The following is a 22,394-nucleotide window of genomic DNA, read 5'->3' on the forward strand; positions in this document are numbered from 1 at the left end:
TTCTTTGAGAGATAATCTCTATTAAAATGTCATGAATTTACTGTCTCTGAGTCCAGATATTCACAATGCTGTTCTAAAAGCTTGAAGAAGGTTGCAAGAGGAGTGCAGAAAGCAGCCCGCCGTAAACCGTATTCACACCAGGTTGCTTGCAGCCACAACAAAGAGTACTAGCCACTATAGGATCAGGGCACATTTTGTATGCTAGTCCTAGCGTTATTCACACATTTCTTAAGGTGATGTTGTTGCAGCTGCACCGAGTGTAGTTAGTGCCAATGGGAAAGTTGCTGGGTGTGAAGACAAGGAGTGAAGCCAAGCAGTATGGAAAGGGTCCTCTGTCTGGGCAGCTGTCTGTTGTGAGTGGGGCACGGTGGGCTAAGTTCTTCTATCTCCTTCTAGGAACAAAATCCTGAAAGCATTATCTCTGCATGACTGATCAGGGTCTGCTGTTAAAGTTGTCTGTGCAGAACAATGTCAAAGCAGAGTTGTCCTTTAAGCATTGCTAGCAGCCATCAGAAGTATGGGCGCCAAGGTGAATTGATGCTCAAGTGCTCTGTGTAATAGGTCTTTTTCTTGCGCGGGTTTCTTGGGAAAGGCAAGTGGTGAAAGTTGACCTAGGCTTAGCAAGAGACTGGCAACTGGTGAGGCCAAGATGTCATGTGAGGATGGTATTTGTGAAGATGTTTGAAGATGCTACAAAGGTCCATAGCAGAGAAAGTTTTCTCTCGGCGAAAGGCAAAATGTTGTAGTGAAGAAGTGAAGCAAGCAGAGCCTAAGGTTCCTGAATGCTTTAGAAAGTCAGTAGATTGGTTGCAAGCTGAAGAAAAAGTCGCAGAGGAAGAAAGTAAAGAGCCTGCCGTGACCCGGATTCGAACCGGGGTTGCTGCGGCCACAACGCAGAGTACTAACCACTATACGATCACGGCATGTTTCCTGAGCCAGGTAGGAGTCGAACCTACAAGCTTCTGATCCGTAGTCAGACGCGTTATCCATTGCGCCACTGGCCCTACTGCTGACATATGCATAGCACGTTTTCCTTGCGGCCACAAGGAAAGTGGGCCTCGTTGAAGTGCCCTATTCCACTGAACATCTTCTGTAGCGAGAACTTCTTTGAGAGATAATCTCTATTAAAATGTCATGAATTTGCTGTCTCTGAGTCCAGATATTCACAATGCTGTTCTAAAAGCTTGAAGAAGGTTGCAAGAGGAGTGCAGAAAGCAGCCCGCCGTAAACCGTATTCACACCAGGTTGCTTGCAGCCACAACAAAGAGTACTAGCCACTATAGGATCAGGGCACATTTTGTATGCTAGTCCTAGCGTTATTCACACATTTCTTAAGGTGATGTTGTTGCAGCTGCACCGAGTGTAGTTAGTGCCAATGGGAAAGTTGCTGGGTGTGAAGACAAGGAGTGAAGCCAAGCAGTATGGAAAGGGTCCTCTGTCTGGGCAGCTGTCTGTTGTGAGTGGGGCACGGCGGGCTAAGTTCTTCTATCTCCTTCTAGGAACAAAATCCTGAAAGCATTATCTCTGCATGATTGATCAGGGTCTGCTGTTAAAGTTGTCTGTGCAGAACAATGTCAAAGCAGAGTTGTCCTTTAAGCATTGCTAGCAGCCATCAGAAGTATGGGCGCCAAGGTGAATTGATGCTCAAGTGCTCTGTGTAATAGGTCTTTTTCTTGCGCGGGTTTCTTGGGAAAGGCAAGTGGTGAAAGTTGACCTAGGCTTAGCAAGAGACTGGCAACTGGTGAGGCCAAGATGTCATGTGAGGATGGTGTTTGTGAAGATGTTTGAAGATGCTACAAAGGTCCATAGCAGAGAAAGTTTTCTCTCGGCGAAAGGCAAAATGTTGTAGTGAAGAAGTGAAGCAAGCAGAGCCTAAGGTTCCTGAATGCTTTAGAAAGTCCGTAGATTGGTTGCAAGCTGAAGAAAAAGTCGCAGAGGAAGAAAGTAAAGAGCCTGCCGTGCCCCGGATTCGAACCGGGGTTGCTGCGGCCACAACGCAGAGTACTAACCACTATACGATCACGGTTTGTTTCCTGAGCCAGGTAGGAGTCGAACCTACAATCTTCTGATCCGTAGTCAGACGCGTTATCCATTGCGCCACTGGCCCTGCTGCTGACATATGCATAGCACGTTTTCCTTGCGGCCACAAGGAAAGTGGGCCTCGTTGAAGTGCCCTATTCCACTGAACATCTTCTGTAGCGAGAACTTCTTTGAGAGATAATCTCTATTAAAATGTCATGAATTTGCTGTCTCTGAGTCCAGATATTCACAATGCTGTTCTAAAAGCTTGAAGAAGGTTGCAAGAGGAGTGCAGAAAGCAGCCCGCCGTAAACCGTATTCACACCAGGTTGCTTGCAGCCACAACAAAGAGTACTAGCCACTATAGGATCAGGGCACATTTTGTATGCTAGTCCTAGCGTTATTCACACATTTCTTAAGGTGATGTTGTTGCAGCTGCACCGAGTGTAGTTAGTGCCAATGGGAAAGTTGCTGGGTGTGAAGACAAGGAGTGAAGCCAAGCAGTATGGAAAGGGTCCTCTGTCTGGGCAGCTGTCTGTTGTGAGTGGGGCACGGCGGGCTAAGTTCTTCTATCTCCTTCTAGGAACAAAATCCTGAAAGCATTATCTCTGCATGATTGATCAGGGTCTGCTGTTAAAGTTGTCTGTGCAGAACAATGTCAAAGCAGAGTTGTCCTTTAAGCATTGCTAGCAGCCATCAGAAGTATGGGCGCCAAGGTGAATTGATGCTCAAGTGCTCTGTGTAATAGGTCTTTTTCTTGCGCGGGTTTCTTGGGAAAGGCAAGTGGTGAAAGTTGACCTAGGCTTAGCAAGAGACTGGCAACTGGTGAGGCCAAGATGTCATGTGAGGATGGTGTTTGTGAAGATGTTTGAAGATGCTACAAAGGTCCATAGCAGAGAAAGTTTTCTCTCGGCGAAAGGCAAAATGTTGTAGTGAAGAAGTGAAGCAAGCAGAGCCTAAGGTTCCTGAATGCTTTAGAAAGTCAGTAGATTGGTTGCAAGCTGAAGAAAAAGTCGCAGAGGAAGAAAGTAAAGAGCCTGCCGTGACCCAGATTCGAACCGGGGTTGCTGCGGCCACAACGCAGAGTACTAACCACTATACGATCACGGCATGTTTCCTGAGCCAGGTAGGAGTCGAACCTACAATCTTCTGATCCGTAGTCATACGCGTTATCCATTGCGCCACTGGCCCTGCTGCTGACATATGCATAGCACGTTTTCCTTGCGGCCACAAGGAAAGTGGGCCTCGTTGAAGTGCCCTATTCCACTGAACATCTTCTGTAGCGAGAACTTCTTTGAGAGATAATCTCTATTAAAATGTCATGAATTTGCTGTCTCTGAGTCCAGATATTCACAATGCTGTTCTAAAAGCTTGAAGAAGGTTGCAAGAGGAGTGCAGAAAGCAGCCCGCCGTAAACCGTATTCACACCAGGTTGCTTGCAGCCACAACAAAGAGTACTAGCCACTATAGGATCAGGGCACATTTTGTATGCTAGTCCTAGCGTTATTCACACATTTCTTAAGGTGATGTTGTTGCAGCTGCACCGAGTGTAGTTAGTGCCAATGGGAAAGTTGCTGGGTGTAAAGACAAGGAGTGAAGCCAAGCAGTATGGAAAGGGTCCTCTGTCTGGGCAGCTGTCTGTTGTGAGTGGGGCACGGCGGGCTAAGTTCTTCTATCTCCTTCTAGGAACAAAATCCTGAAAGCATTATCTCTGCATGATTGATCAGGGTCTGCTGTTAAAGTTGTCTGTGCAGAACAATGTCAAAGCAGAGTTGTCCTTTAAGCATTGCTAGCAGCCATCAGAAGTATGGGCGCCAAGGTGAATTGATGCTCAAGTGCTCTGTGTAATAGGTCTTTTTCTTGCGCGGGTTTCTTGGGAAAGGCAAGTGGTGAAAGTTGACCTAGGCTTAGCAAGAGACTGGCAACTGGTGAGGCCAAGATGTCATGTGAGGATGGTATTTGTGAAGATGTTTGAAGATGCTACAAAGGTCCATAGCAGAGAAAGTTTTCTCTCGGCGAAAGGCAAAATGTTGTAGTGAAGAAGTGAAGCAAGCAGAGCCTAAGGTTCCTGAATGCTTTAGAAAGTCAGTAGATTGGTTGCAAGCTGAAGAAAAAGTCGCAGAGGAAGAAAGTAAAGAGCCTGCCGTGACCCGGATTCGAACCGGGGTTGCTGCGGCCACAACGCAGAGTACTAACCACTATACGATCACGGCATGTTTCCTGAGCCAGGTAGGAGTCGAACCTACAAGCTTCTGATCCGTAGTCAGACGCATTATCCATTGCGCCACTGGCCCTGCTGCTGACATATGCATAGCACGTTTTCCTTGCGGCCACAAGGAAAGTGGGCCTCGTTGAAGTGCCCTATTCCACTGAACATCTTCTGTAGCGAGAACTTCTTTGAGAGATAATCTCTATTAAAATGTCATGAATTTGCTGTCTCTGAGTCCAGATATTCACAATGCTGTTCTAAAAGCTTGAAGAAGGTTGCAAGAGGAGTGCAGAAAGCAGCCCGCCGTAAACCGTATTCACACCAGGTTGCTTGCAGCCACAACAAAGAGTACTAGCCACTATAGGATCAGGGCACATTTTGTATGCTAGTCCTAGCGTTATTCACACATTTCTTAAGGTGATGTTGTTGCAGCTGCACCGAGTGTAGTTAGTGCCAATGGGAAAGTTGCTGGGTGTGAAGACAAGGAGTGAAGCCAAGCAGTATGGAAAGGGTCCTCTGTCTGGGCAGCTGTCTGTTGTGAGTGGGGCACGGCGGGCTAAGTTCTTCTATCTCCTTCTAGGAACAAAATCCTGAAAGCATTATCTCTGCATGATTGATCAGGGTCTGCTGTTAAAGTTGTCTGTGCAGAACAATGTCAAAGCAGAGTTGTCCTTTAAGCATTGCTAGCAGCCATCAGAAGTATGGGCGCCAAGGTGAATTGATGCTCAAGTGCTCTGTGTAATAGGTCTTTTTCTTGCGCGGGTTTCTTGGGAAAGGCAAGTGGTGAAAGTTGACCTAGGCTTAGCAAGAGACTGGCAACTGGTGAGGCCAAGATGTCATGTGAGGATGGTGTTTGTGAAGATGTTTGAAGATGCTACAAAGGTCCATAGCAGAGAAAGTTTTCTCTCGGCGAAAGGCAAAATGTTGTAGTGAAGAAGTGAAGCAAGCAGAGCCTAAGGTTCCTGAATGCTTTAGAAAGTCAGTAGATTGGTTGCAAGCTGAAGAAAAAGTCGCAGAGGAAGAAAGTAAAGAGCCTGCCGTGACCCGGATTCGAACCGGGGTTGCTGCGGCCACAACGCAGAGTACTAACCACTATACGATCACGGCATATTTCCTGAGCAAGGTAGGAGTCGAACCTACAATCTTCTGATCCGTAGTCAGACGTGTTATCCATTGCGCCACTGGCCCTGCTGCTGACATATGCATAGCACGTTTTCCTTGCGGCCACAAGGAAAGTGGGCCTCGTTGAAGTGCCCTATTCCACTGAACATCTTCTGTAGCGAGAACTTCTTTGAGAGATAATCTCTATTAAAATGTCATGAATTTGCTGTCTCTGAGTCCAGATATTCACAATGCTGCTCTAAAAGCTTGAAGAAGGTTGCAAGAGGAGTGCAGAAAGCAGCCCGCCGTAAACCGTATTCACACCAGGTTGCTTGCAGCCACAACAAAGAGTACTAGCCACTATAGGATCAGGGCACATTTTGTATGCTAGTCCTAGCGTTATTCACACATTTCTTAAGGTGATGTTGTTGCAGCTGCACCGAGTGTAGTTAGTGCCAATGGGAAAGTTGCTGGGTGTGAAGACAAGGAGTGAAGCCAAGCAGTATGGAAAGGGTCCTCTGTCTGGGCAGCTGTCTGTTGTGAGTGGGGCACGGCGGGCTAAGTTCTTCTATCTCCTTCTAGGAACAAAATCCTGAAAGCATTATCTCTGCATGATTGATCAGGGTCTGCTGTTAAAGTTGTCTGTGCAGAACAATGTCAAAGCAGAGTTGTCCTTTAAGCATTGCTAGCAGCCATCAGAAGTATGGGCGCCAAGGTGAATTGATGCTCAAGTGCTCTGTGTAATAGGTCTTTTTCTTGCGCGGGTTTCTTGGGAAAGGCAAGTGGTGAAAGTTGACCTAGGCTTAGCAAGAGACTGGCAACTGGTGAGGCCAAGATGTCATGTGAGGATGGTGTTTGTGAAGATGTTTGAAGATGCTACAAAGGTCCATAGCAGAGAAAGTTTTCTCTCGGCGAAAGGCAAAATGTTGTAGTGAAGAAGTGAAGCAAGCAGAGCCTAAGGTTCCTGAATGCTTTAGAAAGTCCGTAGATTGGTTGCAAGCTGAAGAAAAAGTCGCAGAGGAAGAAAGTAAAGAGCCTGCCGTGCCCCGGCTTCGAACCGGGGTTGCTGCGGCTACAACACAGAGTACTAACCACTATACGATCACAGCATGTTTCCTGAGCCAGGTAGGAGTCGAACCTACAATCTTCTGATCCATAGTCAGACGCGTTATCCATTGCGCCACTGGCCCTGCTGCTGACATATGCATAGCACGTTTTCCTTGCGGCCACAAGGAAAGTGGGCCTCGTTGAAGTGCCCTATTCCACTGAACATCTTCTGTAGCGAGAACTTCTTTGAGAGATAATCTCTATTAAAATGTCATGAATTTGCTGTCTCTGAGTCCAGATATTCACAATGCTGTTCTAAAAGCTTGAAGAAGGTTGCAAGAGGAGTGCAGAAAGCAGCCCGCCGTAAACCGTATTCACACCAGGTTGCTTGCAGCCACAACAAAGAGTACTAGCCACTATAGGATCAGGGCACATTTTGTATGCTAGTCCTAGCGTTATTCACACATTTCTTAAGGTGATGTTGTTGCAGCTGCACCGAGTGTAGTTAGTGCCAATGGGAAAGTTGCTGGGTGTGAAGACAAGGAGTGAAGCCAAGCAGTATGGAAAGGGTCCTCTGTCTGGGCAGCTGTCTGTTGTGAGTGGGGCACGGCGGGCTAAGTTCTTCTATCTCCTTCTAGGAACAAAATCCTGAAAGCATTATCTCTGCATGATTGATCAGGGTCTGCTGTTAAAGTTGTCTGTGCAGAACAATGTCAAAGCAGAGTTGTCCTTTAAGCATTGCTAGCAGCCATCAGAAGTATGGGCGCCAAGGTGAATTGATGCTCAAGTGCTCTGTGTAATAGGTCTTTTTCTTGCGCGGGTTTCTTGGGAAAGGCAAGTGGTGAAAGTTGACCTAGGCTTAGCAAGAGACTGGCAACTGGTGAGGCCAAGATGTCATGTGAGGATGGTATTTGTGAAGATGTTTGAAGATGCTACAAAGGTCCATAGCAGAGAAAGTTTTCTCTCGGCGAAAGGCAAAATGTTGTAGTGAAGAAGTGAAGCAAGCAGAGCCTAAGGTTCCTGAATGCTTTAGAAAGTCAGTAGATTGGTTGCAAGCTGAAGAAAAAGTCGCAGAGGAAGAAAGTAAAGAGCCTGCCGTGACCCGGATTCGAACCAGGGTTGCTGCGGCCACAACGCAGAGTACTAACCACTATACGATCACAGCATGTTTCCTGAGCCAGGTAGGAGTCGAACCTACAAGCTTCTGATCCGTAGTCAGACGCGTTATCCATTGCGCCACTGGCCCTGCTGCTGACATATGCATAGCACGTTTTCCTTGCGGCCACAAGGAAAGTGGGCCTCGTTGAAGTGCCCTATTCCACTGAACATCTTCTGTAGCGAGAACTTCTTTGAGAGATAATCTCTATTAAAATGTCATGAATTTGCTGTCTCTGAGTCCAGATATTCACAATGCTGTTCTAAAAGCTTGAAGAAGGTTGCAAGAGGAGTGCAGAAAGCAGCCCGCCGTAAACCGTATTCACACCAGGTTGCTTGCAGCCACAACAAAGAGTACTAGCCACTATAGGATCAGGGCACATTTTGTATGCTAGTCCTAGCGTTATTCACACATTTCTTAAGGTGATGTTGTTGCAGCTGCACCGAGTGTAGTTAGTGCCAATGGGAAAGTTGCTGGGTGTGAAGACAAGGAGTGAAGCCAAGCAGTATGGAAAGGGTCCTCTGTCTGGGCAGCTGTCTGTTGTGAGTGGGGCACGGCGGGCTAAGTTCTTCTATCTCCTTCTAGGAACAAAATCCTGAAAGCATTATCTCTGCATGATTGATCAGGGTCTGCTGTTAAAGTTGTCTGTGCAGAACAATGTCAAAGCAGAGTTGTCCTTTAAGCATTGCTAGCAGCCATCAGAAGTATGGGCGCCAAGGTGAATTGATGCTCAAGTGCTCTGTGTAATAGGTCTTTTTCTTGCGCGGGTTTCTTGGGAAAGGCAAGTGGTGAAAGTTGACCTAGGCTTAGCAAGAGACTGGCAACTGGTGAGGCCAAGATGTCATGTGAGGATGGTGTTTGTGAAGATGTTTGAAGATGCTACAAAGGTCCATAGCAGAGAAAGTTTTCTCTCGGCGAAAGGCAAAATGTTGTAGTGAAGAAGTGAAGCAAGCAGAGCCTAAGGTTCCTGAATGCTTTAGAAAGTCAGTAGATTGGTTGCAAGCTGAAGAAAAAGTCGCAGAGGAAGAAAGTAAAGAGCCTGCCGTGACCCGGATTCGAACCGGGGTTGCTGCGGCCACAACACAGAGTACTAACCACTATACGATCACAGCATATTTCCTGAGCAAGGTAGGAGTCGAACCTACAATCTTCTGATCCGTAGTCAGACGTGTTATCCATTGCGCCACTGGCCCTGCTGCTGACATATGCATAGCACGTTTTCCTTGCGGCCACAAGGAAAGTGGGCCTCGTTGAAGTGCCCTATTCCACTGAACATCTTCTGTAGCGAGAACTTCTTTGAGAGATAATCTCTATTAAAATGTCATGAATTTGCTGTCTCTGAGTCCAGATATTCACAATGCTGCTCTAAAAGCTTGAAGAAGGTTGCAAGAGGAGTGCAGAAAGCAGCCCGCCGTAAACCGTATTCACACCAGGTTGCTTGCAGCCACAACAAAGAGTACTAGCCACTATAGGATCAGGGCACATTTTGTATGCTAGTCCTAGCGTTATTCACACATTTCTTAAGGTGATGTTGTTGCAGCTGCACCGAGTGTAGTTAGTGCCAATGGGAAAGTTGCTGGGTGTGAAGACAAGGAGTGAAGCCAAGCAGTATGGAAAGGGTCCTCTGTCTGGGCAGCTGTCTGTTGTGAGTGGGGCACGGCGGGCTAAGTTCTTCTATCTCCTTCTAGGAACAAAATCCTGAAAGCATTATCTCTGCATGATTGATCAGGGTCTGCTGTTAAAGTTGTCTGTGCAGAACAATGTCAAAGCAGAGTTGTCCTTTAAGCATTGCTAGCAGCCATCAGAAGTATGGGCGCCAAGGTGAATTGATGCTCAAGTGCTCTGTGTAATAGGTCTTTTTCTTGCGCGGGTTTCTTGGGAAAGGCAAGTGGTGAAAGTTGACCTAGGCTTAGCAAGAGACTGGCAACTGGTGAGGCCAAGATGTCATGTGAGGATGGTGTTTGTGAAGATGTTTGAAGATGCTACAAAGGTCCATAGCAGAGAAAGTTTTCTCTCGGCGAAAGGCAAAATGTTGTAGTGAAGAAGTGAAGCAAGCAGAGCCTAAGGTTCCTGAATGCTTTAGAAAGTCCGTAGATTGGTTGCAAGCTGAAGAAAAAGTCGCAGAGGAAGAAAGTAAAGAGCCTGCCGTGCCCCGGCTTCGAACCGGGGTTGCTGCGGCTACAACGCAGAGTACTAACCACTATACGATCACAGCATGTTTCCTGAGCCAGGTAGGAGTCGAACCTACAATCTTCTGATCCATAGTCAGACGCGTTATCCATTGCGCCACTGGCCCTGCTGCTGACATATGCATAGCACGTTTTCCTTGCGGCCACAAGGAAAGTGGGCCTCGTTGAAGTGCCCTATTCCACTGAACATCTTCTGTAGCGAGAACTTCTTTGAGAGATAATCTCTATTAAAATGTCATGAATTTGCTGTCTCTGAGTCCAGATATTCACAATGCTGTTCTAAAAGCTTGAAGAAGGTTGCAAGAGGAGTGCAGAAAGCAGCCCGCCGTAAACCGTATTCACACCAGGTTGCTTGCAGCCACAACAAAGAGTACTAGCCACTATAGGATCAGGGCACATTTTGTATGCTAGTCCTAGCGTTATTCACACATTTCTTAAGGTGATGTTGTTGCAGCTGCACCGAGTGTAGTTAGTGCCAATGGGAAAGTTGCTGGGTGTGAAGACAAGGAGTGAAGCCAAGCAGTATGGAAAGGGTCCTCTGTCTGGGCAGCTGTCTGTTGTGAGTGGGGCACGGCGGGCTAAGTTCTTCTATCTCCTTCTAGGAACAAAATCCTGAAAGCATTATCTCTGCATGATTGATCAGGGTCTGCTGTTAAAGTTGTCTGTGCAGAACAATGTCAAAGCAGAGTTGTCCTTTAAGCATTGCTAGCAGCCATCAGAAGTATGGGCGCCAAGGTGAATTGATGCTCAAGTGCTCTGTGTAATAGGTCTTTTTCTTGCGCGGGTTTCTTGGGAAAGGCAAGTGGTGAAAGTTGACCTAGGCTTAGCAAGAGACTGGCAACTGGTGAGGCCAAGATGTCATGTGAGGATGGTATTTGTGAAGATGTTTGAAGATGCTACAAAGGTCCATAGCAGAGAAAGTTTTCTCTCGGCGAAAGGCAAAATGTTGTAGTGAAGAAGTGAAGCAAGCAGAGCCTAAGGTTCCTGAATGCTTTAGAAAGTCAGTAGATTGGTTGCAAGCTGAAGAAAAAGTCGCAGAGGAAGAAAGTAAAGAGCCTGCCGTGACCCGGATTCGAACCAGGGTTGCTGCGGCCACAACGCAGAGTACTAACCACTATACGATCACAGCATGTTTCCTGAGCCAGGTAGGAGTCGAACCTACAAGCTTCTGATCCGTAGTCAGACGCGTTATCCATTGCGCCACTGGCCCTGCTGCTGACATATGCATAGCACGTTTTCCTTGCGGCCACAAGGAAAGTGGGCCTCGTTGAAGTGCCCTATTCCACTGAACATCTTCTGTAGCGAGAACTTCTTTGAGAGATAATCTCTATTAAAATGTCATGAATTTGCTGTCTCTGAGTCCAGATATTCACAATGCTGTTCTAAAAGCTTGAAGAAGGTTGCAAGAGGAGTGCAGAAAGCAGCCCGCCGTAAACCGTATTCACACCAGGTTGCTTGCAGCCACAACAAAGAGTACTAGCCACTATAGGATCAGGGCACATTTTGTATGCTAGTCCTAGCGTTATTCACACATTTCTTAAGGTGATGTTGTTGCAGCTGCACCGAGTGTAGTTAGTGCCAATGGGAAAGTTGCTGGGTGTGAAGACAAGGAGTGAAGCCAAGCAGTATGGAAAGGGTCCTCTGTCTGGGCAGCTGTCTGTTGTGAGTGGGGCACGGCGGGCTAAGTTCTTCTATCTCCTTCTAGGAACAAAATCCTGAAAGCATTATCTCTGCATGATTGATCAGGGTCTGCTGTTAAAGTTGTCTGTGCAGAACAATGTCAAAGCAGAGTTGTCCTTTAAGCATTGCTAGCAGCCATCAGAAGTATGGGCGCCAAGGTGAATTGATGCTCAAGTGCTCTGTGTAATAGGTCTTTTTCTTGCGCGGGTTTCTTGGGAAAGGCAAGTGGTGAAAGTTGACCTAGGCTTAGCAAGAGACTGGCAACTGGTGAGGCCAAGATGTCATGTGAGGATGGTGTTTGTGAAGATGTTTGAAGATGCTACAAAGGTCCATAGCAGAGAAAGTTTTCTCTCGGCGAAAGGCAAAATGTTGTAGTGAAGAAGTGAAGCAAGCAGAGCCTAAGGTTCCTGAATGCTTTAGAAAGTCAGTAGATTGGTTGCAAGCTGAAGAAAAAGTCGCAGAGGAAGAAAGTAAAGAGCCTGCCGTGACCCGGATTCGAACCGGGGTTGCTGCGGCCACAACACAGAGTACTAACCACTATACGATCACAGCATGTTTCCTGAGCCAGGTAGGAGTCGAACCTACAATCTTCTGATCCATAGTCAGACGCGTTATCCATTGCGCCACTGGCCCTGCTGCTGACAAATGCATAGCACGTTTTCCTTGCGGCCACAAGGAAAGTGGGCCTCGTTGAAGTGCCCTATTCCACTGAACATCTTCTGTAGCGAGAACTTCTTTGAGAGATAATCTCTATTAAAATGTCATGAATTTGCTGTCTCTGAGTCCAGATATTCACAATGCTGTTCTAAAAGCTTGAAGAAGGTTGCAAGAGGAGTGCAGAAAGCAGCCCGCCGTAAACCGTATTCACACCAGGCTGCTTGCAGCCACAACAAAGAGTACTAGCCACTATAGGATCAGGGCACATTTTGTATGCTAGTCCTAGCGTTATTCACACATTTCTTAAGGTGATGTTGTTGCAGCTGCACCGAGTGTAGTTAGTGCCAATGGGAAAGTTGCTGGGTGTGAAGACAAGGAGTGAAGCCAAGCAGTATGGAAAGGGTCCTCTGTCTGGGCAGCTGTCTGTTGTGAGTGGGGTACGGCGGGCTAAGTTCTTCTATCTCCTTCTAGGAACAAAATCCTGAAAGCATTATCTCTGCATGATTGATCAGGGTCTGCTGTTAAAGTTGTCTGTGCAGAACAATGTCAAAGCAGAGTTGTCCTTTAAGCATTGCTAGCAGCCATCAGAAGTATGGGCGCCAAGGTGAATTGATGCTCAAGTGCTCTGTGTAATAGGTCTTTTTCTTGCGCGGGTTTCTTGGGAAAGGCAAGTGGTGAAAGTTGACCTAGGCTTAGCAAGAGACTGGCAACTGGTGAGGCCAAGATATCATGTGAGGATGGTGTTTGTTAAGATGTTTGAAGATGCTACAAAGGTCCATAGCAGAGAAAGTTTTCTCTCGGCGAAAGGCAAAATGTTGTAGTGAAGAAGTGAAGCAAGCAGAGCCTAAGCTTCCTGAATGCTTTAGAAAGTCAGTAGATTGGTTGCAAGCTGAAGAAAAAGTCGCAGAGGAAGAAAGTAAAGAGCCTGCTGTGACCCGGATTCGAACCGGGGTTGCTGCGGCCACAACGCAGAGTACTAACCACTATACGATCACGGCACGTTCCCTGAGCCAGGTAGGAGTCGAACCTACAATCTTCTGATCCGTAGTCAGACGCGTTATCCATTGCGCCACTGGCCCTGCTGCTGACATATGCATAGCACGTTTTCCTTGCGGCCACAAGGAAAGTGGGCCTCGTTGAAGTGCCCTATTCCACTGAACATCTTCTGTAGCGAGAACTTCTTTGAGAGATAATCTCTATTAAAATGTCATGAATTTGCTGTCTCTGAGTCCAGATATTCACAATGCTGTTCTAAAAGCTTGAAGAAGGTTGCAAGCGGAGTGCAGAAAGCAGCCCGCCGTAAACCGTATTCACACCAGGTTGCTTGCAGCCACAACAAAGAGTACTAGCCACTATAGGATCAGGGCACATTTTGTATGCTAGTCCTAGCGTTATTCACACATTTCTTAAGGTGATGTTGTTGCAGCTGCACCGAGTGTAGTTAGTGCCAATGGGAAAGTTGCTGGGTGTGAAGACAAGGAGTGAAGCCAAGCAGTATGGAAAGGGTCCTCTGTCTGGGCAGCTGTCTGTTGTGAGTGGGGCACGGCGGGCTAAGTTCTTCTATCTCCTTCTAGGAACAAAATCCTGAAAGCATTATCTCTGCATGATTGATCAGGGTCTGCTGTTAAAGTTGTCTGTGCAGAACAATGTCAAAGCAGAGTTGTCCTTTAAGCATTGCTAGCAGCCATCAGAAGTATGGGCGCCAAGGTGAATTGATGCTCAAGTGCTCTGTGTAATAGGTCTTTTTCTTGCGCGGGTTTCTTGGGAAAGGCAAGTGGTGAAAGTTGACCTAGGCTTAGCAAGAGACTGGCAACTGGTGAGGCCAAGATGTCATGTGAAGATGGTATTTGTGAAGATGTTTGAAGATGCTACAAAGGTCCATAGCAGAGAAAGTTTTCTCTCGGCGAAAGGCAAAATGTTGTAGTGAAGAAGTGAAGCAAGCAGAGCCTAAGGTTCCTGAATGCTTTAGAAAGTCAGTAGATTGGTTGCAAGCTGAAGAAAAAGTCGCAGAGGAAGAAAGTAAAGAGCCTGCCGTGACCCGGATTCGAACCGGGGTTGCTGCGGCCACAACGCAGAGTACTAACCACTATACGATCACGGCATGTTACCTGAGCCAGGTAGGAGTCGAACCTACAATCTTCTGATCCGTAGTCAGACGCGTTATCCATTGCGCCACTGGCCCTGCTGCTGACATATGCATAGCACGTTTTCCTTGCGGCCACAAGGAAAGTGGGCCTCGTTGAAGTGCCCTATTCCACTGAACATCTTCTGTAGCGAGAACTTCTTTGAGAGATAATCTCTATTAAAATGTCATGAATTTGCTGTCTCTGAGTCCAGATATTCACAATGCTGTTCTAAAAGCTTGAAGAAGGTTGCAAGAGGAGTGCAGAAAGCAGCCCGCCGTAAACCGTATTCACACCAGGTTGCTTGCAGCCACAACAAAGAGTACTAGCCACTATAGGATCAGGGCACATTTTGTATGCTAGTCCTAGCGTTATTCACACATTTCTTAAGGTGATGTTGTTGCAGCTGCACCGAGTGTAGTTAGTGCCAATGGGAAAGTTGCTGGGTGTGAAGACAAGGAGTGAAGCCAAGCAGTATGGAAAGGGTCCTCTGTCTGGGCAGCTGTCTGTTGTGAGTGGGGCACGGCGGGCTAAGTTCTTCTATCTCCTTCTAGGAACAAAATCCTGAAAGCATTATCTCTGCATGATTGATCAGGGTCTGCTGTTAAAGTTGTCTGTGCAGAACAATGTCAAAGCAGAGTTGTCCTTTAAGCATTGCTAGCAGCCATCAGAAGTATGGGCGCCAAGGTGAATTGATGCTCAAGTGCTCTGTGTAATAGGTCTTTTTCTTGCGCGGGTTTCTTGGGAAAGGCAAGTGGTGAAAGTTGACCTAGGCTTAGCAAGAGACTGGCAACTGGTGAGGCCAAGATGTCATGTGAGGATGGTATTTGTAAAGATGTTTGAAGATGCTACAAAGGTCCATAGCAGAGAAAGTTTTCTCTCGGCGAAAGGCAAAATGTTGTAGTGAAGAAGTGAAGCAAGCAGAGCCTAAGGTTCCTGAATGCTTTAGAAAGTCAGTAGATTGGTTGCAAGCTGAAGAAAAAGTCGCAGAGGAAGAAAGGAAAGAGCCTGCCGTGACCCAGATTCGAACCGGGGTTGCTGCGGCCACAACGCAGAGTACTAACCACTATACGATCACGGCATGTTTCCTGAGCCAGGTAGGAGTCGAACCTACAATCTTCTGATCCGTAGTCAGACGTGTTATCCATTGCGCCACTGGCCCTGCTGCTGACATATGCGTAGCACGTTTTCCTTGCGGCCACAAGAAAGTGGGCCTCGTTGAAGTGCCCTATTCCACTGAACATCTTCTGTAGCGAGAACTTCTTTGAGAGATAATCTCTATTAAAATGTCATGAATTTGCTGTCTCTGAGTCCAGATATTCACAATGCTGTTCTAAAAGCTTGAAGAAGGTTGCAAGAGGAGTGCAGAAAGCAGCCCGCCGTAAACCGTATTCACACCAGGTTGCTTGCAGCCACAACAAAGAGTACTAGCCACTATAGGATCAGGGCACATTTTGTATGCTAGTCCTAGCGTTATTCACACATTTCTTAAGGTGATGTTGTTGCAGCTGCACCGAGTGTAGTTAGTGCCAATGGGAAAGTTGCTGGGTGTGAAGACAAGGAGTGAAGCCAAGCAGTATGGAAAGGGTCCTCTGTCTGGGCAGCTGTCTGTTGTGAGTGGGGCACGGCGGGCTAAGTTCTTCTATCTCCTTCTAGGAACAAAATCCTGAAAGCATTATCTCTGCATGATTGATCAGGGTCTGCTGTTAAAGTTGTCTGTGCAGAACAATGTCAAAGCAGAGTTGTCCTTTAAGCATTGCTAGCAGCCATCAGAAGTATGGGCGCCAAGGTGAATTGATGCTCAAGTGCTCTGTGTAATAGGTCTTTTTCTTGCGCGGGTTTCTTGGGAAAGGCAAGTGGTGAAAGTTGACCTAGGCTTAGCAAGAGACTGGCAACTGGTGAGGCCAAGATGTCATGTGAGGATGGTATTTGTGAAGATGTTTGAAGATGCTACAAAGGTCCATAGCAGAGAAAGTTTTCTCTCGGCGAAAGGCAAAATGTTGTAGTGAAGAAGTGAAGCAAGCAGAGCCTAAGGTTCCTGAATGCTTTAGAAAGTCAGTAGATTGGTTGCAAGCGGAAGAAAAAGTCGCAGAGGAAGAAAGTAAAGAGCCTGCCGTGACCCGGATTCGAACCAGGGTTGCTGCGGCCACAACGCAGAGTACTAACCACTATACGATCACGGCATGTTTCCTGAGCAAGGTAGGAGTCGAACCTACAATCTTCTGATACGTAGTCAGACGCGTTATCCATTGCGCCACTGGCCCTGCTGCTGACATATGCATAGCACGTTTTCCTTGCGGCCACAAGGAAAGTGGGCCTCGTTGAAGTGCCCTATTCCACTGAACATCTTCTGTAGCGAGAACTTCTTTGAGAGATAATCTCTATTAAAATGTCATGAATTTGCTGTCTCTGAGTCCAGATATTCACAATGCTGTTCTAAAAGCTTGAAGAAGGTTGCAAGCGGAGTGCAGAAAGCAGCCCGCCGTAAACCGTATTCACACCAGGTTGCTTGCAGCCACAACAAAGAGTACTAGCCACTATAGGATCAGGGCACATTTTGTATGCTAGTCCTAGCGTTATTCACACATTTCTTAAGGTGATGTTGTTGCAGCTGCACCGAGTGTAGTTAGTGCCAATGGGAAAGTTGCTGGGTGTGAAGACAAGGAGTGAAGCCAAGCAGTATGGAAAGGGTCCTCTGTCTGGGCAGCTGTCTGTTGTGAGTGGGGCACGGCGGGCTAAGTTCTTCTATTTCCTTCTAGGAACAAAATCCTGAAAGCATTATCTCTGCATGATTGATCAGGGTCTGCTGTTAAAGAGACTCCGTAACAAAAATGGCATCCTGTTTTTTATCATCCTACAAGTTCCAAAAGCTATTCTAATGTGTTCTGGCTTACTGCAGCACGTTCTACTATCACCATCTCTGTTATAAATCAACTTATCTCTCTCTTGTCGGACTTGTCAGGCTTGTGTCTGGAAGGCTGCCAAGTTCTTCAGTGTTGTGGTTCTGCTATGAACTCCCCCATCCAGGCCCCTCTCTGCACACTGCCTGTGTGATATTTAGATTAGTGCAGCTTCTCTCTGTTCTATTTTCTTTTACAAGCTGGATAAATCCTCCTCTGAGCTGGCTGGGCTTTCACATACTGAGGAATTACATACAGGCACAGCTGTCTGCACTCTGCAGGAAGAAATAGCCTGACACTTCAGTGGAAGATAGCTGCAGGGGGAAAGAAACACACAAATGATCTCTTGAGATTCAAAAGGATGGCTGTATACAGCCTGCTTGTGAATGGATGTATTTTCTATGTGTGGACATACTGTACATCAACCTACTTCCTGTTTTGGTGGCCATTTTGTTTGTTTATAAACAAACTTTTTAAAACTGTTTTTAACCACTTTTAATGCGGCGAGGAGCAGCGAAATTGTGACAGAGGGTAATGGGAGATGTCCCCTAACGCACTGGTATGTTTACTTTTGTGCGATTTTAACAATACAGATTCTCTTTAAAGTTGTCTGTGCAGAACAATGTCAAAGCAGAGTTGTCCTTTAAGCATTGCTAGCAGCCATCAGAAGTATGGGCGCCAAGGTGAATTGATGCTCAAGTGCTCTGTGTAATAGGTCTTTTTCTTGCGCGGGTTTCTTGGGAAAGGCAAGTGGTGAAAGTTGACCTAGGCTTAGCAAGAGACTGGCAACTGGTGAGGCCAAGATGTCATGTGAGGATGGTATTTGTGAAGATGTTTGAAGATGCTACAAAGGTCCATAGCAGAGAAAGTTTTCTCTCGGCGAAAGGCAAAATGTTGTAGTGAAGAAGTGAAGCAAGCAGAGCCTAAGGTTCCTGAATGCTTTAGAAAGTCAGTAGATTGGTTGCAAGCTAAAGAAAAAGTCGCAGAGGAAGAAAGTAAAGAGCCTGCCGTGACCCGGATTCGAACCGGGGTTGCTGCGGCCACAACACAGAGTACTAACCACTATACGATCACGGCATGTTTCCTGAGCCAGGTAGGAGTCGAACCTACAATCTTCTGATCCGTAGTCAGACACGTTATCCATTGCGCCACTGGCCCTGCTGCTGACATATGCATAGCACGTTTTCCTTGCGGCCACAAGGAAAGTGGGCCTCGTTGAAGTGCCCTATTCCACTGAACATCCTCTGTAGCGAGAACTTCTTTGAGAGATAATCTCTATTAAAATGTCATGAATTTGCTGTCTCTGAGTCCAGATATTCACAATGCTGTTCTAAAAGCTTGAAGAAGGTTGCAAGAGGAGTGCAGAAAGTAGCCCGCCGTAAACCGTATTCACACCAGGTTGCTTGCAGCCACAACAAAGAGTACTAGCCACTATAGGATCAGGGCACATTTTGTATGCTAGTCCTAGCGTTATTCACACATTTCTTAAGGTGATGTTGTTGCAGCTGCACCGAGTGTAGTTAGTGCCAATGGGAAAGTTGCTGGGTGTGAAGACAAGGAGTGAAGCCAAGCAGTATGGAAAGGGTCCTCTGTCTGGGCAGCTGTCTGTTGTGAGTGGGGCACGGTGGGCTAAGTTCTTCTATCTCCTTCTAGGAACAAAATCCTGAAAGCATTATCTCTGCATGACTGATCAGGGTCTGCTGTTAAAGTTGTCTGTGCAGAACAATGTCAAAGTTGAGTTGTCCTTTAAGCATTGCTAGCAGCCATCAGAAGTATGGGCGCCAAGGTGAATTGATGCTCAAGTGCTCTGTGTAATAGGTCTTTTTCTTGCGCGGGTTTCTTGGGAAAGGCAAGTGGTGAAAGTTGACCTAGGCTTAGCAAGAGACTGGCAACTGGTGAGGCCAAGATGTCATGTGAGGATGGTATTTGTGAAGATGTTTGAAGATGCTACAAAGGTCCATAGCAGAGAAAGTTTTCTCTCGGCGAAAGGCAAAATGTTGTAGTGAAGAAGTGAAGCAAGCAGAGCCTAAGGTTCCTGAATGCTTTAGAAAGTCAGTAGATTGGTTGCAAGCTGAAGAAAAAGTCGCAGAGGAAGAAAGTAAAGAGCCTGCCGTGACCCGGATTCGAACCGGGGTTGCTGCGGCCACAACGCAGAGTACTAACCACTATACGATCACGGCATGTTTCCTGAGCCAGGTAGGAGTCGAACCTACAATCTTCTGATCCGTAGTCAGACGCGTTATCCATTGCGCCACTGGCCCTGCTGCTGACATATGCATAGCACGTTTTCCTTGCGGCCACAAGGAAAGTGGGCCTCGTTGAAGTGCCCTATTCCACTGAACATCTTCTGTAGCGAGAACTTCTTTGAGAGATAATCTCTATTAAAATGTCATGAATTTGCTGTCTCTGAGTCCAGATATTCACAATGCTGTTCTAAAAGCTTGAAGAAGGTTGCAAGAGGAGTGCAGAAAGCAGCCCGCCGTAAACCGTATTCACACCAGGTTGCTTGCAGCCACAACAAAGAATACTAGCCACTATAGGATCAGGGCACATTTTGTATGCTAGTCCTAGCGTTAGTCACACATTTCTTAAGGTGATGTTGTTGCAGCTGCACCGAGTGTAGTTAGTGCCAATGGGAAAGTTGCTGGGTGTGAAGACAAGGAGTGAAGCCAAGCAGTATGGAAAGGGTCCTCTGTCTGGGCAGCTGTCTGTTGTGAGTGGGGCACGGTGGGCTAAGTTCTTCTATCTCCTTCTAGGAACAAAATCCTGAAAGCATTATCTCTGCATGACTGATCAGGGTCTGCTGTTAAAGTTGTCTGTGCAGAACAATGTCAAAGCAGAGTTGTCCTTTAAGCATTGCTAGCAGCCATCAGAAGTATGGGCGCCAAGGTGAATTGATGCTCAAGTGCTCTGTGTAATAGGTCTTTTTCTTGCGCGGGTTTCTTGGGAAAGGCAAGTGGTGAAAGTTGACCTAGGCTTAGCAAGAGACTGGCAACTGGTGAGGCCAAGATGTCATGTGAGGATGGTATTTGTGAAGATGTTTGAAGATGCTACAAAGGTCCATAGCAGAGAAAGTTTTCTCTCGGCGAAAGGCAAAATGTTGTAGTGAAGAAGTGAAGCAAGCAGAGCCTAAGGTTCCTGAATGCTTTAGAAAGTCAGTAGATTGGTTGCAAGCTGAAGAAAAAGTCGCAGAGGAAGAAAGTAAAGAGCCTGCCGTGACCCGGATTCGAACCGGGGTTGCTGCGGCCACAACGCAGAGTACTAACCACTATACGATCACGGCATGTTTCCTGAGCCAGGTAGGAGTCGAACCTACAATCTTCTGATCCGTAGTCAGACGCGTTATCCATTGCGCCACTGGCCCTGCTGCTGACATATGCATAGCACGTTTTCCTTGCGGCCACAAGGAAAGTGGGCCTCGTTGAAGTGCCCTATTCCACTGAACATCTTCTGTAGCGAGAACTTCTTTGAGAGATAATCTCTATTAAAATGTCATGAATTTGCTGTCTCTGAGTCCAGATATTCACAATGCTGTTCTAAAAGCTTGAAGAAGGTTGCAAGAGGAGTGCAGAAAGCAGCCCGCCGTAAACCGTATTCACACCAGGTTGCTTGCAGCCACAACAAAGAGTACTAGCCACTATAGGATCAGGGCACATTTTGTATGCTAGTCCTAGCGTTAGTCACACATTTCTTAAGGTGATGTTGTTGCAGCTGCACCGAGTGTAGTTAGTGCCAATGGGAAAGTTGCTGGGTGTGAAGACAAGGAGTGAAGCCAAGCAGTATGGAAAGGGTCCTCTGTCTGGGCAGCTGTCTGTTGTGAGTGGGGCACGGCGGGCTAAGTTCTTCTATCTCCTTCTAGGAACAAAATCCTGAAAGCATTATCTCTGCATGATTGATCAGGGTCTGCTGTTAAAGTTGTCTGTGCAGAACAATGTCAAAGCAGAGTTGTCCTTTAATCATTGCTAGCAGCCATCAGAAGTATGGGCGCCAAGGTGAATTGATGCTCAAGTGCTCTGTGTAATAGGTCTTTTTCTTGCGCGGGTTTCTTGGGAAAGGCAAGTGGTGAAAGTTGACCTAGGCTTAGCAAGAGACTGGCAACTGGTGAGGCCAAGATGTCATGTGAGGATGGTATTTGTGAAGATGTTTGAAGATGCTACAAAGGTCCATAGCAGAGAAAGTTTTCTCTCGGCGAAAGGCAAAATGTTGTAGTGAAGAAGTGAAGCAAGCAGAGCCTAAGGTTCCTGAATGCTTTAGAAAGTCAGTAGATTGGTTGCAAGCTGAAGAAAAAGTCGCAGAGGAAGAAAGTAAAGAGCCTGCCGTGACCCGGATTCGAACCGGGGTTGCTGCGGCCACAACGCAGAGTACTAACCACTATACGATCACGGCATGTTTCCTGAGCCAGGTAGGAGTCGAACCTACAATCTTCTGATCCGTAGTCAGACGCGTTATCCATTGCGCCACTGGCCCTGCTGCTGACATATGCATAGCACGTTTTCCTTGCGGCCACAAGGAAAGTGGGCCTCGTTGAAGTGCCCTATTCCACTGAACATCTTCTGTAGCGAGAACTTCTTTGAGAGATAATCTCTATTAAAATGTCATGAATTTGCTGTCTCTGAGTCCAGATATTCACAATGCTGTTCTAAAAGCTTGAAGAAGGTTGCAAGAGGAGTGCAGAAAGCAGCCCGCCGTAAACCGTATTCACACCAGGTTGCTTGCAGCCACAACAAAGAGTACTAGCCACTATAGGATCAGGGCACATTTTGTATGCTAGTCCTAGCGTTATTCACACATTTCTTAAGGTGATGTTGTTGCAGCTGCACCGAGTGTAGTTAGTGCCAATGGGAAAGTTGCTGGGTGTGAAGACAAGGAGTGAAGCCAAGCAGTATGGAAAGGGTCCTCTGTCTGGGCAGCTGTCTGTTGTGAGTGGGGCACGGCGGGCTAAGTTCTTCTATCTCCTTCTAGGAACAAAATCCTGAAAGCATTATCTCTGCATGATTGATCAGGGTCTGCTGTTAAAGTTGTCTGTGCAGAACAATGTCAAAGCAGAGTTGTCCTTTAAGCATTGCTAGCAGCCATCAGAAGTATGGGCGCCAAGGTGAATTGATGCTCAAGTGCTCTGTGTAATAGGTCTTTTTCTTGCGCGGGTTTCTTGGGAAAGGCAAGTGGTGAAAGTTGACCTAGGCTTAGCAAGAGACTGGCAACTGGTGAGGCCAAGATGTCATGTGAGGATGGTATTTGTGAAGATGTTTGAAGATGCTACAAAAGTCCATAGCAGAGAAAGTTTTCTCTCGGCGAAAGGCAAAATGTTGTAGT

The 22,394-nt window shown here is 46.8% G+C and overlaps 29 non-coding genes across 29 annotated transcripts; all 29 read right to left on the reverse strand.

Annotated features, from left to right (window-relative positions):
* Window positions 1–851: 851 nt before the first annotated feature.
* TRNAH-GUG (transfer RNA histidin (anticodon GUG)) lies at window positions 852–923 on the reverse strand. Its single transcript has one exon. It is a non-coding gene; the product is annotated as a tRNA-His (tRNA).
* Window positions 924–931: 8 nt separating this feature from the next.
* On the reverse strand, window positions 932–1,004 carry TRNAR-ACG (transfer RNA arginine (anticodon ACG)). Its single transcript has one exon. It is a non-coding gene; the product is annotated as a tRNA-Arg (tRNA).
* A 1,030-nt stretch (window positions 1,005–2,034) lies between these two features.
* Window positions 2,035–2,107, reverse strand: TRNAR-ACG (transfer RNA arginine (anticodon ACG)). The gene has a single exon. It is a non-coding gene; the product is annotated as a tRNA-Arg (tRNA).
* A 1,030-nt stretch (window positions 2,108–3,137) lies between these two features.
* TRNAR-ACG (transfer RNA arginine (anticodon ACG)) lies at window positions 3,138–3,210 on the reverse strand. Its single transcript has one exon. It is a non-coding gene; the product is annotated as a tRNA-Arg (tRNA).
* A 950-nt stretch (window positions 3,211–4,160) lies between these two features.
* TRNAH-GUG (transfer RNA histidin (anticodon GUG)) lies at window positions 4,161–4,232 on the reverse strand. The gene has a single exon. It is a non-coding gene; the product is annotated as a tRNA-His (tRNA).
* Window positions 4,233–4,240: 8 nt separating this feature from the next.
* On the reverse strand, window positions 4,241–4,313 carry TRNAR-ACG (transfer RNA arginine (anticodon ACG)). Its single transcript has one exon. It is a non-coding gene; the product is annotated as a tRNA-Arg (tRNA).
* A 950-nt stretch (window positions 4,314–5,263) lies between these two features.
* TRNAH-GUG (transfer RNA histidin (anticodon GUG)) lies at window positions 5,264–5,335 on the reverse strand. The gene has a single exon. It is a non-coding gene; the product is annotated as a tRNA-His (tRNA).
* Window positions 5,336–6,446: 1,111 nt separating this feature from the next.
* Window positions 6,447–6,519, reverse strand: TRNAH-AUG (transfer RNA histidin (anticodon AUG)). Its single transcript has one exon. It is a non-coding gene; the product is annotated as a tRNA-His (tRNA).
* A 950-nt stretch (window positions 6,520–7,469) lies between these two features.
* On the reverse strand, window positions 7,470–7,541 carry TRNAH-GUG (transfer RNA histidin (anticodon GUG)). The gene has a single exon. It is a non-coding gene; the product is annotated as a tRNA-His (tRNA).
* An 8-nt stretch (window positions 7,542–7,549) lies between these two features.
* Window positions 7,550–7,622, reverse strand: TRNAR-ACG (transfer RNA arginine (anticodon ACG)). Its single transcript has one exon. It is a non-coding gene; the product is annotated as a tRNA-Arg (tRNA).
* A 950-nt stretch (window positions 7,623–8,572) lies between these two features.
* Window positions 8,573–8,644, reverse strand: TRNAH-GUG (transfer RNA histidin (anticodon GUG)). The gene has a single exon. It is a non-coding gene; the product is annotated as a tRNA-His (tRNA).
* Window positions 8,645–9,755: 1,111 nt separating this feature from the next.
* TRNAH-AUG (transfer RNA histidin (anticodon AUG)) lies at window positions 9,756–9,828 on the reverse strand. The gene has a single exon. It is a non-coding gene; the product is annotated as a tRNA-His (tRNA).
* Window positions 9,829–10,778: 950 nt separating this feature from the next.
* Window positions 10,779–10,850, reverse strand: TRNAH-GUG (transfer RNA histidin (anticodon GUG)). The gene has a single exon. It is a non-coding gene; the product is annotated as a tRNA-His (tRNA).
* Window positions 10,851–10,858: 8 nt separating this feature from the next.
* On the reverse strand, window positions 10,859–10,931 carry TRNAR-ACG (transfer RNA arginine (anticodon ACG)). The gene has a single exon. It is a non-coding gene; the product is annotated as a tRNA-Arg (tRNA).
* Window positions 10,932–11,881: 950 nt separating this feature from the next.
* On the reverse strand, window positions 11,882–11,953 carry TRNAH-GUG (transfer RNA histidin (anticodon GUG)). Its single transcript has one exon. It is a non-coding gene; the product is annotated as a tRNA-His (tRNA).
* An 8-nt stretch (window positions 11,954–11,961) lies between these two features.
* Window positions 11,962–12,034, reverse strand: TRNAH-AUG (transfer RNA histidin (anticodon AUG)). Its single transcript has one exon. It is a non-coding gene; the product is annotated as a tRNA-His (tRNA).
* Window positions 12,035–13,064: 1,030 nt separating this feature from the next.
* On the reverse strand, window positions 13,065–13,137 carry TRNAR-ACG (transfer RNA arginine (anticodon ACG)). The gene has a single exon. It is a non-coding gene; the product is annotated as a tRNA-Arg (tRNA).
* A 950-nt stretch (window positions 13,138–14,087) lies between these two features.
* Window positions 14,088–14,159, reverse strand: TRNAH-GUG (transfer RNA histidin (anticodon GUG)). Its single transcript has one exon. It is a non-coding gene; the product is annotated as a tRNA-His (tRNA).
* Window positions 14,160–14,167: 8 nt separating this feature from the next.
* On the reverse strand, window positions 14,168–14,240 carry TRNAR-ACG (transfer RNA arginine (anticodon ACG)). The gene has a single exon. It is a non-coding gene; the product is annotated as a tRNA-Arg (tRNA).
* A 1,030-nt stretch (window positions 14,241–15,270) lies between these two features.
* On the reverse strand, window positions 15,271–15,343 carry TRNAR-ACG (transfer RNA arginine (anticodon ACG)). Its single transcript has one exon. It is a non-coding gene; the product is annotated as a tRNA-Arg (tRNA).
* Window positions 15,344–16,292: 949 nt separating this feature from the next.
* Window positions 16,293–16,364, reverse strand: TRNAH-GUG (transfer RNA histidin (anticodon GUG)). The gene has a single exon. It is a non-coding gene; the product is annotated as a tRNA-His (tRNA).
* A 1,722-nt stretch (window positions 16,365–18,086) lies between these two features.
* TRNAH-GUG (transfer RNA histidin (anticodon GUG)) lies at window positions 18,087–18,158 on the reverse strand. The gene has a single exon. It is a non-coding gene; the product is annotated as a tRNA-His (tRNA).
* Window positions 18,159–18,166: 8 nt separating this feature from the next.
* TRNAR-ACG (transfer RNA arginine (anticodon ACG)) lies at window positions 18,167–18,239 on the reverse strand. Its single transcript has one exon. It is a non-coding gene; the product is annotated as a tRNA-Arg (tRNA).
* Window positions 18,240–19,189: 950 nt separating this feature from the next.
* Window positions 19,190–19,261, reverse strand: TRNAH-GUG (transfer RNA histidin (anticodon GUG)). Its single transcript has one exon. It is a non-coding gene; the product is annotated as a tRNA-His (tRNA).
* An 8-nt stretch (window positions 19,262–19,269) lies between these two features.
* TRNAR-ACG (transfer RNA arginine (anticodon ACG)) lies at window positions 19,270–19,342 on the reverse strand. Its single transcript has one exon. It is a non-coding gene; the product is annotated as a tRNA-Arg (tRNA).
* A 950-nt stretch (window positions 19,343–20,292) lies between these two features.
* On the reverse strand, window positions 20,293–20,364 carry TRNAH-GUG (transfer RNA histidin (anticodon GUG)). Its single transcript has one exon. It is a non-coding gene; the product is annotated as a tRNA-His (tRNA).
* Window positions 20,365–20,372: 8 nt separating this feature from the next.
* TRNAR-ACG (transfer RNA arginine (anticodon ACG)) lies at window positions 20,373–20,445 on the reverse strand. The gene has a single exon. It is a non-coding gene; the product is annotated as a tRNA-Arg (tRNA).
* A 950-nt stretch (window positions 20,446–21,395) lies between these two features.
* On the reverse strand, window positions 21,396–21,467 carry TRNAH-GUG (transfer RNA histidin (anticodon GUG)). The gene has a single exon. It is a non-coding gene; the product is annotated as a tRNA-His (tRNA).
* Window positions 21,468–21,475: 8 nt separating this feature from the next.
* On the reverse strand, window positions 21,476–21,548 carry TRNAR-ACG (transfer RNA arginine (anticodon ACG)). Its single transcript has one exon. It is a non-coding gene; the product is annotated as a tRNA-Arg (tRNA).
* Window positions 21,549–22,394: the final 846 nt, after the last annotated feature.

The sequence above is a fragment of the Hyperolius riggenbachi genome, chromosome 3, assembly GCF_040937935.1.
Source record: "Hyperolius riggenbachi isolate aHypRig1 chromosome 3, aHypRig1.pri, whole genome shotgun sequence".
NCBI lineage: Eukaryota > Metazoa > Chordata > Amphibia > Anura > Hyperoliidae > Hyperolius > Hyperolius riggenbachi.